General features: G+C 37.3%; 15 non-coding genes across 15 annotated transcripts; all 15 read left to right on the forward strand.

The window, feature by feature from the left end:
• Nucleotides 1-4,160: 4,160 nt before the first annotated feature.
• Trnar-ucg (transfer RNA arginine (anticodon UCG)) lies at nt 4,161-4,233 on the forward strand. The gene has a single exon. It is a non-coding gene; the product is annotated as a tRNA-Arg (tRNA).
• A 234-nt stretch (nt 4,234-4,467) lies between these two features.
• On the forward strand, nt 4,468-4,540 carry Trnar-ucg (transfer RNA arginine (anticodon UCG)). The gene has a single exon. It is a non-coding gene; the product is annotated as a tRNA-Arg (tRNA).
• Nucleotides 4,541-4,774: 234 nt separating this feature from the next.
• Nucleotides 4,775-4,847, forward strand: Trnar-ucg (transfer RNA arginine (anticodon UCG)). The gene has a single exon. It is a non-coding gene; the product is annotated as a tRNA-Arg (tRNA).
• A 234-nt stretch (nt 4,848-5,081) lies between these two features.
• Nucleotides 5,082-5,154, forward strand: Trnar-ucg (transfer RNA arginine (anticodon UCG)). Its single transcript has one exon. It is a non-coding gene; the product is annotated as a tRNA-Arg (tRNA).
• A 234-nt stretch (nt 5,155-5,388) lies between these two features.
• On the forward strand, nt 5,389-5,461 carry Trnar-ucg (transfer RNA arginine (anticodon UCG)). The gene has a single exon. It is a non-coding gene; the product is annotated as a tRNA-Arg (tRNA).
• Nucleotides 5,462-5,695: 234 nt separating this feature from the next.
• Nucleotides 5,696-5,768, forward strand: Trnar-ucg (transfer RNA arginine (anticodon UCG)). The gene has a single exon. It is a non-coding gene; the product is annotated as a tRNA-Arg (tRNA).
• Nucleotides 5,769-6,309: 541 nt separating this feature from the next.
• Nucleotides 6,310-6,382, forward strand: Trnar-ucg (transfer RNA arginine (anticodon UCG)). The gene has a single exon. It is a non-coding gene; the product is annotated as a tRNA-Arg (tRNA).
• A 541-nt stretch (nt 6,383-6,923) lies between these two features.
• Trnar-ucg (transfer RNA arginine (anticodon UCG)) lies at nt 6,924-6,996 on the forward strand. Its single transcript has one exon. It is a non-coding gene; the product is annotated as a tRNA-Arg (tRNA).
• Nucleotides 6,997-7,230: 234 nt separating this feature from the next.
• Nucleotides 7,231-7,303, forward strand: Trnar-ucg (transfer RNA arginine (anticodon UCG)). The gene has a single exon. It is a non-coding gene; the product is annotated as a tRNA-Arg (tRNA).
• A 234-nt stretch (nt 7,304-7,537) lies between these two features.
• Nucleotides 7,538-7,610, forward strand: Trnar-ucg (transfer RNA arginine (anticodon UCG)). The gene has a single exon. It is a non-coding gene; the product is annotated as a tRNA-Arg (tRNA).
• A 417-nt stretch (nt 7,611-8,027) lies between these two features.
• On the forward strand, nt 8,028-8,100 carry Trnar-ucg (transfer RNA arginine (anticodon UCG)). The gene has a single exon. It is a non-coding gene; the product is annotated as a tRNA-Arg (tRNA).
• A 234-nt stretch (nt 8,101-8,334) lies between these two features.
• Trnar-ucg (transfer RNA arginine (anticodon UCG)) lies at nt 8,335-8,407 on the forward strand. Its single transcript has one exon. It is a non-coding gene; the product is annotated as a tRNA-Arg (tRNA).
• Nucleotides 8,408-8,641: 234 nt separating this feature from the next.
• On the forward strand, nt 8,642-8,714 carry Trnar-ucg (transfer RNA arginine (anticodon UCG)). The gene has a single exon. It is a non-coding gene; the product is annotated as a tRNA-Arg (tRNA).
• Nucleotides 8,715-8,948: 234 nt separating this feature from the next.
• Nucleotides 8,949-9,021, forward strand: Trnar-ucg (transfer RNA arginine (anticodon UCG)). The gene has a single exon. It is a non-coding gene; the product is annotated as a tRNA-Arg (tRNA).
• Nucleotides 9,022-9,255: 234 nt separating this feature from the next.
• On the forward strand, nt 9,256-9,328 carry Trnar-ucg (transfer RNA arginine (anticodon UCG)). The gene has a single exon. It is a non-coding gene; the product is annotated as a tRNA-Arg (tRNA).
• Nucleotides 9,329-10,392: the final 1,064 nt, after the last annotated feature.

The raw sequence follows: 10,392 nt of genomic DNA on the forward strand, positions 1-10,392 counted from the left end.
TGATATAATAGATCCTGTTTTGGATAAAGGCATTAACAATAAAACATTCAATCTAAGAAGTAGTGACACTCTTATTTCCATAATTCAAAAATATTGTATGGTTGATGTATGGAGACACAAAAATTATGATAAAAAGGAGTTCTCCCGAACCCAAACAGTAAATGGTGTTTTAAAACAATCCAGAATTGACTTTTTTCTCTTATCCAGACATCTTTTACATAGTGTTATACATTGTTATATCAAATACTGTAAAATGAGCGATCACAACATTGTTTCACTGAAGGTTGATCTCAGTAACATAGAAAAGGGTCCAGGAGTTTGGATTTTTAATAATCAGCTGTTAGAAGATGGTATCTTTTATAATAAAATTCGTCATATTATTGAGGAAGCAAAAGTATGTCCACTTTTTACATCAGAGCCACTTATGTGGTGGGACAACTTGAAATATCAATTTAAAAAGTTTTCAAAATCTTATTCAAGCAAAAAAAGTAGACTGGCAAAAAATGATTATTACAACATTCAAAATAAACTTAGAATTGAATATCAAAAATTAGCTTCAATACCGGGGTATCAATCTACACAACTATGTGATTTAGAAAATAAATTAGAAGAATATGACAACAACACCTGTAGGGGTGCTATCTTGAGATCAAAAGCACAGTTTACTCTTGAATCAGACAGATGCACTTCTTATTTCTTGAATTTGGAAAAGTCAAAACAGCAAGCTAATTCAATCAAAGAACTTATAACTGAAGATGGAACAACGATACGGAATACAGAGGACATTATAGACACAGCACAATCATTTTATGCCAAGTTATATACAGATGAGGGATTTGATCAAGTAAAAGAACAAGTAGTTGTAAACATGATTCAGAAATCGATTAATAATGAACAAAAAGTTAAATGCGATCTTCCAATTTCTGAAAAACAGTTGACAGAGGCACTGAAAGGAATGAAACATAACAAGACACCAGGTCCAGATGGTTTAACTGTTGAATTCTTCCTCAAGTTTTGGGAGATTTTATGTCCTCTTTTCCATCATGTTACACAGAGTATCTTTGAAGAGAAGGAATTATCTCGTTCTATGAAAACCAGTATTATCAGCTTATTCTATAAAAATAAAGGTGATAAAAGAGATTTAAAATGTTATAGACCTATTTCACTGATCAATGTTGACTGTAAATTAATATCACGCACATTGTCTCTTAGACTCAAGTCTGTAATGTCAGATATTATCTCCCCTGAACAATCCTGCTGTGTACCAGGGAGAGACATTGCACACAATTTACATTCGGTCAGGGATGTAGTTGATATAGTGGATAGTGAAGATAAAGATGCATTTTTAATTAAAGTAGATCAAGAGAAAGCTTTCGATAGAGTTTCACATAATTACTTATTGGATATTTTACAAAAATTCAATTTTGGGAATAATTTTATATCCTGGATTAGAATTTTGTATACAGACATTAAAAGTTCTGTCAAGTGTAATGGGCATTTAAGTCCATATTTCAAACTATCCCGTGGAGTAAGGCAAGGGGACCCGATGAGTTCCATGCTGTTTGTGCTTATTTCTGAACCATTAAATTTGTTAATAAAAGAGAACCCACATATTCAAGGCATAAACATTGGCAATGTTTCATCTTTAATATATCAACATGCCGATGACACTACTATTACAGTGTGCAACTCACAGTCAGTGGAAAATACTTTTGAAACAATTAAATATTATTGCGAAGCAACTCAAGCCAAGATCAATTTACAAAAGTCAGAGGTGTTACTTCTTGGTAAAGCCAAGTTCAATAAATGTAACATTAGTCTTCCCGTGAAAGTTAAAAAAGATTGTGTTGAACTTCTGGGAATATATCTTGGCTCTGACTTGGCCACTTGTGAGACACTAAATTGGACGAAAAAGATAAATAAAATTCAAACTCTACTTAATTCGTGGATTCAACGTCAACTCACACTGCAGGGCAGAGCCACGGTTTTAAACATCCTCATTGCCTCTAGATTATGGTACTCTTTTACAGTGTTACCAGTGCCACACTGGGTAGAAGTAGCTTTTTCCAAAATGTTTTCAAAATTCTTATGGGTAAATAAAAAGCCAAAAATAGCAGCTGTGACATGCATGGGCAAATGTACAGAAGGTGGTTTAAATATACCCAATTTGTGCCTTAAAAAGTATGCTTTAAGATTGAAACTGTTAAAAGCTTTCTTAGATTATAAATTAGACTCATTATGGAAAGCAACTATGTCTTTCTTCTTTTCAAAATATTTAAATATGGGATTACAATCAAACATACTATGTTTAAAGTTTGACAAAAAAGATATGTTGCATGTAAATCCTTTTTATGCTGAGTTGTTGCTTGCCTGGGAGGACATCTGTGGTGGTAAGAGAAGCAAACCTACCACTTTACCGGATATAATGTGTCAGCCTTTATTCAACAACCCTCTAATTTTGTATATGAATAAAACTTTGTTGTTTAAATCATTCATTGACGGTGGGATCACTTGCATAAAAGATATTTGCTATGAAGTTATACCACAATTTTTGTCACCTGATAGTATTGTTGAAATTGTACAAGGAACAATACCTGATGTTGATGTGGCCACAATCAAGAATGGTTATGCTGTTATTTTATATGCGCTTCCAACAGATTGGAAACAGATCATATTGTCTGATGCTGTCATAAATCTTCCTTGTAAAGAAATACTTTGTCCTATAGCGAACGAAGATGTATCCGTGCAGCTGTTTACGGTGAAATATTGTTATGAAATTTTCAGAACAAAATATTTTAAAAAACCAGTTGCAATGAATTGGTGGAATAATATATCTCTTGACATCAACTGGAAAGATGTTTGGGTTAATGTGTATCAAAATGACAAATCAGCCGAATGTATACAACTAGATTTTAAGATTGCCCATAACATTATTTACACATATGACAGACTCAGCCAATTTGGTTTGACAGACACAGATATTTGTCCAGTTTGTCAAAATGAAAAAGAAGATGTGCTGCACTTGTTCATCTTCTGTAAAGAGTTATCGTTCTTACAATCACTATTTGTTGATATCCTCACTGATGTGTGTCAAGATACTGGGTTCACTCTTGGACAATTCTCGCTGTGGTTATTGTTTGGGTTTCTTCCTGAGAGAAGTGTGTCGGCAAAACCATTGTTAGATATATTGTTATCAATTTATCGGTTGGCAGTATTTAAGAGAAGAGTTGTTATAAGCCTAGGTACAGTCTCTTTTCACATAAACACATTTTTCAAATCCTTGGTAAAGAGACATCTCACATTTCTTTTGTATCATTACACAAAAAAGAAAAGATTGCATGTCTTTATTCAAAAATACATAATGTCTAATGACCTCATCGAGTTAGATGGGAATGACATTCTTCTGAAACATCCTCTTGATTAACTCAATTATAAGTTACTTATACTATTTCATTTCACATGAACGCTTTTTTACAAATCTTTCATAAAGTGTCATTGTGGTTTAATGCTGGTTGACTATTGAAAAATGAATCAATTACAAAGTTATTTATTCAACACTGCATTAAAACATGAGGTTTTTTTTTTCAAATTTTGTTTAAAAATAAAAAATAAAAATAAAAATGTAGGACTCATTCTACCTAAAAATGAGAATGGTCTGATCCACATACACCTATTTCTGTCTTTAAAGATGTGTGTACATAATCAAATGTAAAAATCTATTTCTCATATTTCTGTCTTTAGAATTCAAATGTTAACCACTGCCACCCAACTTCTGTGATACCCTTTTTATCTTTGTGGTGGCAGTGTCAGCACTGTCTGCGTTTGTATTATATTCCTGTGAATAAATTTTATCAAGAAAAAAAAAAAAAAAAAAAGGCGTCTGACTTCGAATCAGAAGATTGCGAGTTCGAGTCTCGTCGGGGTCGTATTTGTACTCTTTTTATACAAGTGTGAAAGGTGGCCTTTTTGAGGACAGCATAACTGGGGTGTCTTAATTGCTGAAATTGCCCTGTGCAACATTGTCTGGAAAACATCTTTTAAATGTAAGCAGGGCCTTTATATAATAATATAGACATTATGTTGGTTCTCCTAAACGTTGTTCAAAAGGAAAAGATTGTATTGACGTGTAGAAAAACGAGTCCTGGATGGGAGTAATGGTCGGCCTCGTGGCCTAATGGATAAGGCGTCTGACTTCGAATCAGAAGATTGCGAGTTCGAGTCTCGTCGGGGTCGTATTTGTACTCTTTTTATACAAGTGTGAAAGGTGGCCTTTTTGAGGACAGCATAACTGGGGTGTCTTAATTGATGAAATTGCCCTGTGCAACATTGTCTGGAAAACACTTTTTAAATGTAAGCAGGGCCTTTATATAATAATATAGACATTATGTTGGTTCTCCTAAACGTTGTTCAAAAGGAAAACATTGTATTGACGTGTAGAAAAACGAGTCCTAGTTGGGAGTAATCGTCGGCCTCGTGGCCTAATGGATAAGGCGTCTGACTTCGAATCAGAAGATTGCGAGTTCGAGTCTCGTCGGGGTCGTATTTGTACTCTTTTTATACAAGTGTGAAAGGTGGCCTTTTTGAGGACAACATAACTGGGGTGTCTTAATTGGTGAAATTGCCCTGTGCAACATTGTCTGGAAAACATCTTTTAAATGTAAGCAGGGCCTTTATATAATAATATAGACATTATGTTGGTTCTCCTAAACGTTGTTCAAAAGGAAAAGATTGTATTGACGTGTAGAAAAACGAGTCCTGGATGGGAGTAATGGTCGGCCTCGTGGCCTAATGGATAAGGCGTCTGACTTCGAATCAGAAGATTGCGAGTTCGAGTCTCGTCGGGGTCGTATTTGTACTCTTTTTATACAAGTGTGAAAGGTGGCCTTTTTGAGGACAGCATAACTGGGGTGTCTTAATTGCTGAAATTGCCCTGTGCAACATTGTCTGGAAAACATCTTTTAAATGTAAGCAGGGCCTTTATATAATAATATAGACATTATGTTGGTTCTCCTAAACGTTGTTCAAAAGGAAAAGATTGTATTGACGTGTAGAAAAACGAGTCCTAGTTGGGAGTAATCGTCGGCCTCGTGGCCTAATGGATAAGGCGTCTGACTTCGAATCAGAAGATTGCGAGTTCGAGTCTCGTCGGGGTCGTATTTGTACTCTTTTTATACAAGTGTGAAAGGTGGCCTTTTTGAGGACAGCGTAACTGGGGTGTCTTAATTGCTGAAATTGCCCTGTGCAACATTGTCTGGAAAACATCTTTTAAATGTAAGCAGGGCCTTTATATAATAATATAGACATTATGTTGGTTCTCCTAAACGTTGTTCAAAAGGAAAAGATTGTATTGACGTGTAGAAAAACAAGTGCTAGTTGGGAGTAATCGTCGGCCTCGTGGCCTAATGGATAAGGCGTCTGACTTCGAATCAGAAGATTGCGAGTTCGAGTCTCGTCGGGGTCGTATTTATACTCTTTTTATACAAGTGTGAAATGTGGCCTTTTTGAGGACAGCATAACTGGGGTGTCTTAATTGCTGAAATTGCCCTGTGCAACATTGTCTGGAAAACATCTTTTAAATGTAAGCAGGGCCTTTATATAATAATATAGACATTATGTTGGTTCTCCTAAACGTTGTTCAAAAGGAAAAGATTGTATTGACGTGTAGAAAAACAAGTCCTAGTTGGGAGTAATCGTCGGCCTCGTGGCCTAATGGATAAGGCGTCTGACTTCGAATCAGAAGATTGCGAGTTCGAGTCTCGTCGGGGTCGTATTTATACTCTTTTTATACAAGTGTGAAAGGTGGCCTTTTTGAGGACAGCATAACTGGGGTGTCTTAATTGCTGAAATTGCCCTGTGCAACATTGTCTGGAAAACATCTTTTAAATGTAAGCAGGGCCTTTATATAATAATATAGACATTATGTTGGTTCTCCTAAACGTTGTTCAAAAGGAAAAGATTGTATTGACGTGTAGAAAAACGAGTCCTAAATTGGAGTAATCGTCGGCCTCGTGGCCTAATGGATAAGGCGTCTGACTTCGAATCAGAAGATTTCGTGTTCGAGTCTCGTCGGGGTCGTATTTATACTCTTTTTATACAAGTGTGAAAGGTGGCCTTTTTGAGGACAGCATAACTGGGGTGTCTTAATTGCTGAATTTGCCCTGTGCAACATCGTCTGGAAAACATCTTTTAAATGTAAGCAGGGCCTTTATATAATAATATAGACATTATGTTGGTTCTCCTAAACGTTGTTCAAAAGGAAAACATTGTATTGACGTGTAGAAAAACGAGTCCTAAATTGGAGTAATCGTCGGCCTCGTGGCCTAATGGATAAGGCGTCTGACTTCGAATCAGAAGATTGCGAGTTCGAGTCTCGTCGGGGTCGTATTTGTACTCTTTTTATACAAGTGTGAAAGGTGGCCTTTTTGAGGACAGCATAACTGGGGTGTCTTAATTGCTGAAATTGCCCTGTGCAACATTGTCTGGAAAACATCTTTTAAATGTAAGCAGGGCCTTTATATAATAATATTGACATTATGTTGGTTCTCCTAAACGTTGTTCAAAAGGAAAAGATTGTATTGACGTGTAGATAAACGAGTCCTAGTTGGGAGTAATCGTCGGCCTCGTGGCCTAATGGATAAGGCGTCTGACTTCGAATGAGAAGATTGCGAGTTCGAGTCTCGTCGGGGTCGTATTTATACTCTTTTTATACAAGTGTGAAAGGTGGCCTTTTTGAGGACAGCATAACTGGGGTGTCTTAATTACTGAAATTGCCCTGTGCAACATTGTCTGGAAAACATCTTTTAAATGTAAGCAGGGCCTTTATATAATAATATAGACATTATGTTGGTTCTCCTAAACGTTGTTCAAAAGGAAAAGTTTGTATTGACGTGTAGAAAAACGAGTCCTAGTTGGGAGTAATCGTCGGCCTCGTGGCCTAATGGATAAGGCGTCTGACTTCGAATCAGAAGATTGCGAGTTCGAGTCTCGTCGGGGTCGTATTTATACTCTTTTTATACAAGTGTGAAAGGTGGCCTTTTTGAGGACAGCATAACTGGGGTGTCTTAATTGGTGAAATTGCCCTGTGCAACATTGTCTGGAAAACATCTTTTAAATGTAAGCAGGGCCTTTATATAATAATATAGACATTATGTTGGTTCTCCTAAACGTTGTTCAAAAGGAAAAGATTGTATTGACGTGTAGAAAAACGAGTCCTAGTTGGGAGTAATCGTCGGCCTCGTGGCCTAATGGATAAGGCGTCTGACTTCGAATCAGAAGATTGCGAGTTCGAGTCTCGTCGGGGTCGTATTTGTACTCTTTTTATACAAGTGTGAAAGGTGGCCTTTTTGAGGACAGCATAACTGGGGTGTCTTAATTGCTGAAATTGCCCTGTGAAACATTGTCTGGAAAACATCTTTTAAATGTAAGCAGGGCCTTTATATAATAATATTGACATTATGTTGGTTCTCCTAAACGTTGTTCAAAAGGAAAAGATTGTATTGACGTGTAGAAAAACGAGTCCTAAATTGGAGTAATCGTCGGCCTCGTGGCCTAATGGATAAGGCGTCTGACTTCGAATCAGAAGATTGCGAGTTCGAGTCTCGTCGGGGTCGTATTTGTACTCTTTTTATACAAGTGTGAAAGGTGGCCTTTTTGAGGACAGCATAACTGGGGTGTCTTAATTGGTGAAATTGCCCTGTGCAACATTGTCTGGAAAACATCTTTTAAATGTAAGCAGGGCCTTTATATAATAATATTGACATTATGTTGGTTCTCCTAAACGTTGTTCAAAAGGAAAAGGGGGCGGTCGGGTAGCCTAGTGGTTAAAGCGTTCGCTCGTCACGCCGAAGACCCGGGTTCGATTCCCGACATGGGTACAATGTGTGAAGCCCGTTTCTGGTGTTCCCCGCCGTGATATTGCTGGAATATTGCTAAAAGCGGCGTAAAACCATACTCACTCACTCACTCACTCAAAAGGAAAAGATTGTATTGACGTGTAGAAAAACGAGTCCTAGTTGGGAGTAATCGTCGGCCTCGTGGCCTAATGGATAAGGCGTCTGACTTCGAATCAGAAGATTGCGAGTTCGAGTCTCGTCGGGGTCGTATTTGTACTCTTTTTATACAAGTGTGAAAGGTGGCCTTTTTGAGGACAACATAACTGGGGTGTCTTAATTGGTGAAATTGCCCTGTGCAACATTGTCTGGAAAACATCTTTTAAATGTAAGCAGGGCCTTTATATAATAATATAGACATTATGTTGGTTCTCCTAAACGTTGTTCAAAAGGAAAAGATTGTATTGACGTGTAGAAAAACGAGTCCTGGATGGGAGTAATGGTCGGCCTCGTGGCCTAATGGATAAGGCGTCTGACTTCGAATCAGAAGATTGCGAGGTCGAGTCTCGTCGGGGTCGTATTTGTACTCTTTTTATACAAGTGTGAAAGGTGGCCTTTTTGAGGACAGCATAACTGGGGTGTCTTAATTGCTGAAATTGCCCTGTGCAACATTGTCTGGAAAACATCTTTTAAATGTAAGCAGGGCCTTTATATAATAATATAGACATTATGTTGGTTCTCCTAAACGTTGTTCAAAAGGAAAAGATTGTATTGACGTGTAGAAAAACGAGTCCTAGTTGGGAGTAATCGTCGGCCTCGTGGCCTAATGGATAAGGCGTCTGACTTCGAATCAGAAGATTGCGAGTTCGAGTCTCGTCGGGGTCGTATTTGTACTCTTTTTATACAAGTGTGAAAGGTGGCCTTTTTGAGGACAGCATAACTGGGGTGTCTTAATTGCTGAAATTGCCCTGTGCAACATTGTCTGGAAAACATCTTTTAAATGTAAGCAGGGCCTTTATATAATAATATAGACATTATGTTGGTTCTCCTAAACGTTGTTCAAAAGGGAAAGATTGTATTGACGTGTAGAAAAACGAGTCCTAAATTGTAATAATCGTCGGCCTCGTGGCCTAATGGATAAGGCGTCTGACTTCGAATCAGAAGATTGCGAGTTCGAGTCTCGTCGGGGTCGTATTTGTACTCTTTTTATACAAGTGTGAAAGGTGGCCTTTTTGAGGACAGCATAACTGGGGTGTCTTAATTGCTGAAATTGCCCTGTGCAACATTGTCTGGAAAACATCTTTTAAATGTAAGCAGGGCCTTTATATAATAATATAGACATTATGTTGGTTCTCCTAAACGTTGTTCAAAAGGAAAAGATTGTATTGACGTGTAGAAAAACAAGTCCTAGTTGGGAGTAATCGTCGGCCTCGTGGCCTAATGGATAAGGCGTCTGACTTCGAATCAGAAGATTGCGAGTTCGAGTCTCGTCGGGGTCGTATTTGTACTCTTTTTATACAAGTGTGAAAGGTGGCCTTTTTGAGGACAGCATAACTGGGGTGTCTTAATTGGTGAAATTGCCCTGTGCAACATTGTCTGGAAAACATCTTTTAAATGTAAGCAGGGCCTTTATATAATGATATAGACAGTTTATCATTAGGTACTCCTAAACATAACTGGAGTGTCTTTTAAAATTGGTGAAATTGCACTGTGCAACATTGTTTGGAAAACAGAAAAAAACATCGAAACAGTCACTTTGTTTTAATTAATCATAACACTCAACCTTCATGTAAGAGTTCGCGTAAGTCGGTGGAAAGTGAAGGTGAATTGAATTGGTAAAGCACCTTACTGGACATAGTATTATGTTACCACAGCGCACTATGCATAATAAGTGAGCAATTCCCCCTCATGCAATGCAGACACAATTGAGAGTTATTCTCTTAAAACAAAACTTACTCAAATCTAAACTTTAAGCTAAGTTCTCACTATGTGAAGATATAAAATATAATTTTATATTATACATTTCTTAGAAGAATACAGAAAGGATCCATAACTTGGCGCTGGTCACAAACCCTGCCTTCATTTGAAATATCTGCCTGGGAAACGCAAGAATCGCGTATATAATTTAAATTCCCGATTAGTAACAAACACCAGTTCGGTTGTTATATCATTTAATTGAAACATTATTAAGAAGAGCCCAGATAGTGGCAGATACTATTCGTTTTCAGAACAGTAATCTAGACTTTCCAACTACATGTATTATAGACTTAGATGGAATATATTGGATATATATGCTTCGGGGTCTGTTTGACAAACTAACGGACAGAGAGTACGAAAATGAGTAAGCTCATCGAAGTATATGGGTCATAAGAGCGATATAGCTTCAAAAGTATTCCTCAGATATTGAAGTTGTCTGGATAAACAATTTTTTATCTGACCACTTGTCACTGTTGGAAATTAAACTTCAAATGGATTTTACATTAACTTGAATTGTATAAGATAAGATATGGTCCCTGGCTTTCTCTGCGCGTCGTCATCTTGCGAAACATGACGGGAGAGACGG

The sequence above is a fragment of the Haliotis cracherodii genome, unplaced genomic scaffold, assembly GCF_022045235.1.
Source record: "Haliotis cracherodii isolate W230 unplaced genomic scaffold, xgHalCrac1.p SCAF_1, whole genome shotgun sequence".
NCBI lineage: Eukaryota > Metazoa > Mollusca > Gastropoda > Lepetellida > Haliotidae > Haliotis > Haliotis cracherodii.